Here is a 6,000-nt window from a genome sequence, read left to right as displayed (position 1 = left end):
ATGGTTAAGTGAAATACCTGTTCCATACGGTCTTGCGTGCAAGCACATTCCTTCAAATGCACTACTGATTATCAAATACCGATGTGCTGTTTGAATTGTGCTGCTTGCAGTTAAAGGGAATGACAGACGTCATTCTCATTGATTTAAAGGATGTTACGCCCAAATACACCCATGACTGATTAAGAAAAAACAACATTTTTGCTCCAAGTGCCCAACATTTGATAACAAAACCATCCCGAATGTGGACTGGACACAACCCTAAATCAATGTACGGAATGTATTTTCACCACTGACCACTGACCACTGATCACCAAGATAGAGCCCTTTGTGTGTAAACTGCAGGGAATCCAGTATTTCCTAGTTGGAATCTCCAGATTTCATTCCAGACAAACTCGGAAGTCAAGAATTCTGACCTTTTACTTGGATGAAATACAGTGGAATGCCACTCGAAGTCGGAGTTTCCACTTCTAAATGGGACAAGTTTGACCTCCAATGTCCAAGTTGTCTGGAATGCATCTTAAGCATGTCTTCTTTCATGAGGCAAGAGAGAGAGGGAACCGTGGTGAGAAGGAGAGTTAGAGAGAGAGAAGAAGAAAGGCAGAGCTCCACACTGCATGTCCATCAAAGTCCTGTGGTGGGGGTTACTTCTGTTTTCTGCCAACAGAGGGCACTGAGGGATGATGGCGAAACAGAGAGAAAGAGAGAAAGACAGAGAGAGAGTCAGAATGAGGAATAAAGACAGATGAAAGACAGAGTGAAGAAAAGGAGTTGCAGGTAGAGAAAGAAAGACAGAGAGCAAGGAAGCCTCATCTAAAAATCCAGACAGCTCATAGCGCAGCAGGTCTGAAATGTGTAACCTCGCAGAAAGAAAGAAAGATTGAAAGGAAGTAAGGAAGGAAGGAAAAAAGAAAGCAAGAAAGAAAGACAGAAAAGAAAAAGGAAAAACTTAAATGAGGAGATTATTCAAAAAGGAGAGCTCAAAAGAGAGAGAGAGAGAGAGAGACAGAGAGAGAGAGATGGGGAAGGATGGGAACTGGAAACAGGGGGAAACTTGAGCCAGAGAAGAGAGAGACAAACTCAGCTGCAGAGGAATATTTCTGTGTGGAAAATTTGAATGAGGCCGAGAGCTGCTAGCCACATCAGACTGGCTGCTTTTCAACATCAACCTCCAGCGACTCGCCAGCAGACTGCCCCCCCACTGTGAGGCACAGGCAGACAGAAAGGACGAAGAAGGAGATGAGATAGAGGAAGAGAGACTCACGGCCCCACCATAGACGTGAACTTGTACCTTCTTGTGTTACTGTGCACAGTAGTTCTCAAACAAACACGCATGCGGTGAGGAAATCAGAGACAGGGTGAGAACGCGGTGAGGTCAGAAGAGACATTGGACAGGATCGGAACAAAAATGGACCATCTTCCAAAGCAAACCCAAGGTGCTCTGGGGTAACCTGAGCTGGACTGGGGGGACACAGGAGGGGGGTGGTCAGTAATGCCTGGACAGCCCTTACCATCAGCATCAACACAGCTGAAGCTGCAGTAGATCAGATACTGTAGGTGTAAAAATGGAGAACAAAACAGTGAGACAGAAAAAGGAAGGGAAAACCAGAAGAGGGAGTGGGGAGTGGGAGGGAGAAAGAATAGAGTGAGACAGAAAGAGTGAGACACAAAAAAAGAGAGTGAAAAGGCAAGAGAAGAGCAGACAGACAGAATGTGAGTTAGACACACACAGAGAGAGAGAGAGAGAGAGAGAGAGAGAGAGAGAGAGAGAGAGAGAGAGAGAGAGAAAGAGAGAGAGAGTTGGGTTTCAATCCACCCACGACTGGATATTCTCTACTTTTTTTGTTGGAGTGCCAGAAGAGTCCTGGGTGTCTGCCGAGTGGGAGGGGCCTCTCCAATATGGAGCCTACCGTGGCTACCCTTGTGGAAGGAAAGAAACCCCTGCAGCAGACAATCTCAGGTCACGTCACTAGGAAAGAATAAACTCGCCCAGCATCTGCAAGTCTGCAAACATGTGCAGCAGCCCCTGAGCTCTGTATAAGGGCGCGTCAATAGAACTTAAACATTGTGTATTTTGAAAAGAAAGAAAAGTAGGGATTGGGAAGTATTTGCGATTCGTTGATATGTCTCTCTTATAGTTACTTATGACACTACTTATGAAACGAATCACTTCCTGCGAAGCACTTCTTACAGTAAGAGTTTCTAAAGTAGTCTGGGGGGAAGGGATGTTTTACCATTTTGTAGCCTTGACAGAATTGTGTAGAATGGTACATCATACTGTTTTGAGGTCCTAGAGTCTGCTTCAAGCCATTGGACAGAGAGAAACAGCAGAGATCTCTGCCAGATAAACGACCAGACATGTGTTTCTTGGACCCCTACCTCATCACTATCCGGTTCTGGGGTTGGGGCGGCATGTGTGTATGTGCGCATGTGTGTGTGTGTGTGTGAGAGTATCTGTGCGTGTGTGTGTGTATGTGTGTGTTTGTGTGCGCGTGCGGGAATGTCTGAACATCCTCAGTCCCAGTCCCCCTGCTGGAGAAACATGTCCGGAGCGGGAGGGGGGAACAAGCAGAGAGGGCCCCCTGAAACCCCAGCACTGCAAACACGCCTCCCGCCCCGCTCCGACACCCCCACTCCCCAGAGCCGCCACAGTGAACTCCTCACACCAGCACGTGTGTGTGTGTGTGTGTGTGTGTGTGTGTGTGTGTGTGTGTGTGCGTGTGTCTGAGTGTGTGTGTGTGTGTGTGTGTGTGTGTGTGTGTGTGTGTGTGTGTGTGTGTGTGTCTGAGTGTGTAGCAGACATGTTCAAAAGAGGAGTGGTGAAAATCACATGCTGAGATGTGGAAGGGAAAGGAGGGAGTGAGAGGGTAGAGAGAGAGAGAGACACTATGTGAGCTAAAAGAGAGAGAGGAGAGAGAGTGAGAAGACCCGGAGAGTGTGGGAGAGTGTGCGTCAAGTGAGAGAGAATTAGACAAAGACGGAAAAGAATGACCAAACATTACAATTAGGAATCCTACATCCTATACACATGAATTCTGATGCAAAGATGCAACTTCTATGTGTCACACAAAACCAGGACATATCTCTGATGTACTTGACATATCTCTGATGTACAGTATCAGTGGTCTGAAACACACCAAGAATCCCACTATATGACATGTATTCTGAATGCTATTTAGATGCTATAAACATAAACTGGTGCTGATGCCATCTTAAAACATACTTAACAGCATGACTCCTTGCACATTTGTCTGCCAAGCTGTTAGCTGTGTAATAACATGCAAGGAATGCATGGGTCAATTGAAAACCTCACATACTGTATTCTTGCTCATTATAAGGGTAAGGGTTTTGAAGTGGGGGAGCCTTTCTATATGAACCATAGAGATATGCCAGGAGTGAAGTGACATCTTTTAAAGTTGTTTGTTTAATTTAGAAAAGAGCCCTGATGGTGTGTTATCATGCCACAATGGTTTGTGATTAAAGGAACTGGTTTCCCCAGCAGTAGTAAGCCAAAGGAAAGTGGTGGCCTGGGAGTAAAGTTAGACTAAACACAAGACAGCGTAAATCTTAAGACATTAGGCCTACTGGTGGAAATTCCTCACAAAATGTACTCCTGCTCCAGTCTGGCTATCAACATATCAACTATCATCGCTCTCAAAGACATAACTTAGGAAACAAGTTGTCATTGCATTACTGGGAAACTAGCAAACTGAGTAGCTTATAGTACAAGAAAAAATGATCTGCGCAAATATTGTGAAAACAGCCATAGTGTCATAGGTTAATCTTGTTTCCTTAAAGTACTGTATAGTGACTTTTACACTCAGGAGACCATGTGAATCTAGCACAGTAGCTGACAGTCTCACACATACAGTAACCAGTCACATGGTCATTCTCTGTATGAATGGCTGATTATGATCAGGACCTGTCATTCCTCTTCATGTTTGAACATCATTTAGAGAGTGTACATCTGTTAACATAAATTGTGAGTGACAACTTTCAGCCTTGTGCTGTAAGACTTTTTAGAGTTTTGAGTTTGAGTTTTGAGTTCACACACCTACCCCGTGATGATTACCGGACAATAGGGCTCGGGCACACGCATTGCATTCTAGGAATATTGCCGCCATCTTGGTAGCGCACCAAACGTAATATCCATTCATTCAGATGTAGAAGCAGAGTATTAGCGATTCTTTTCCTCTTGCTATCGTGGGTTGCACTGTTACACCCCACTACACAGCAAGCAACATAGGACCAAGAAGGCAAAAACTAAGTAACAGGAACACACTAATAGGCGGGAGTAAATCCATAGTAATCCACAGTAAACTAAGGAGTGAGGCTGCCAATATGGCTGTGTCCGCGAAGTTTTCACGTCATGATCCCGAGCCCTATTTCAACCCATGGTCCATGGATGTAATGACTGTGATTTACACAGTGTGCATTAGTGACAAGTTGCATCATCGGCACAGTGGAACACAGTCCTACAGTACACTGAAAAAATCATTTTGATGAAAAGTTGACACTTGAACTGTAAATTCTGTTAGTTACATTATGTAGATGCAACCACGTGTGTGAGGGTTTGTCATTAAACATGTAAAGTGATTCATATTCATTAACATAAAAAAAAGATCTCTCTTGTAAAGATAATTTATTTTGTGTTCATTTAAGTTGTTACATGAACATCTCTCAAAAATTGCTGAGAAAGTAAAGAACTGTTGACTAAGGACTAAACTGTTTGTTTTTAGCCCGGAGGGCTGTGGAATTTTCTAGAAGGCCGAGGCATTAGGCTGCGCTGCAGTTGGTGAGCAGACGAAGGGAGAGCTCATATTGGAAGCAGCTGTGGGTGTCTTGGCTGGGTTGCAGCTGGGACTCTCATCAGCGGGTCAGACCAACCAGAGAACAGGCTCAGGCTCAAGGGGTAGGTGCATATGGACTAGACCCTGTGTGTGTGTGTGTGTGTTTGTGTGTGTGTGTGTGTGTGTGTGTGAGTGTGTTAAGTAAAATTGCTTTTCTTTCACTCTTTTTTATCATGCATTTGAAGGCTCCTTTTTCTTTTATTTACATGTATGTACATCACACTGAATTGCTTCTGCATAAATTAGCTCTAAAAAAACCCCGTCTTTCATTCAGTGACCTCTCTCACATATTTTAGTCTGTTTCTGTATTATTTTATATCTCATTTTATATCTAATATTTACTGTTGTTTTACTGTTATTGCTATTTAGTGTGTTAGTTTTTACTGATCATTTTTCACTTTGTTAATACGGCCCTATCTCTTCACCCTGTCTCCGAGGCATTTCTCTGAGTCCTGACTCTTCTCATCCCCACAGATGCCTGCAAGGCCCTGCAAGGACATGAAGCCGGGCTGAGACCAATCCCTCTGCTATACATAGGCTGGCAGTGTGGGTTAGAGGCAGTCTACAGTAATTGAGAGTTGCAGGCTGTGTGACGTGGTAGTGGGGCGGTGACCCAGACAAGCCTGAGTGTCCTCATCCTAACCTCAATCCACTCATAATGTAGCTATATTATTGCAAAACCAAATATCAAGTCCTATATCCTTAGGCCTACATACTGTAAGGAGGCATGAGTCTCGCCCCTCCTTGCGTTAATCTATAGGATTCTCGACCTGCTATTCTATACTGTTCTTTGAATTAATGCATAGGATATGTAGAAGCTGAGGCGCAGGATGGATAGAGCTCCTTTTTGTTTTGCAACAGCTCTAGAACTCTAGACTTGAACTATATAGCATTTTAAAGAATACTCAAAGCAAGTTATCAGTATGGGTCTGAACTGGTCATCTCAAGCACAAACCCCTCAGCTGAGTGATGTGAAAGCAACCATTTTGCACAAGCACTCACAGAGCAGCTGTAACTGTCTATAGGCTATTGTAAGTCTGAATGAAATGCTTCTGCTACAGTATGTATGTTAATGTATGCTTACGTGTTGTATTTATTATACGTTTATTATAACTAAACACACACACAAACACACACACACACACACACACAC

This window comes from Sardina pilchardus, chromosome 3 (genome assembly GCF_963854185.1).
Source record: "Sardina pilchardus chromosome 3, fSarPil1.1, whole genome shotgun sequence".
Classification (NCBI taxonomy): Eukaryota; Metazoa; Chordata; class Actinopteri; order Clupeiformes; family Clupeidae; genus Sardina; species Sardina pilchardus.
Note: the sequence above shows the minus strand (reverse complement) of the source record.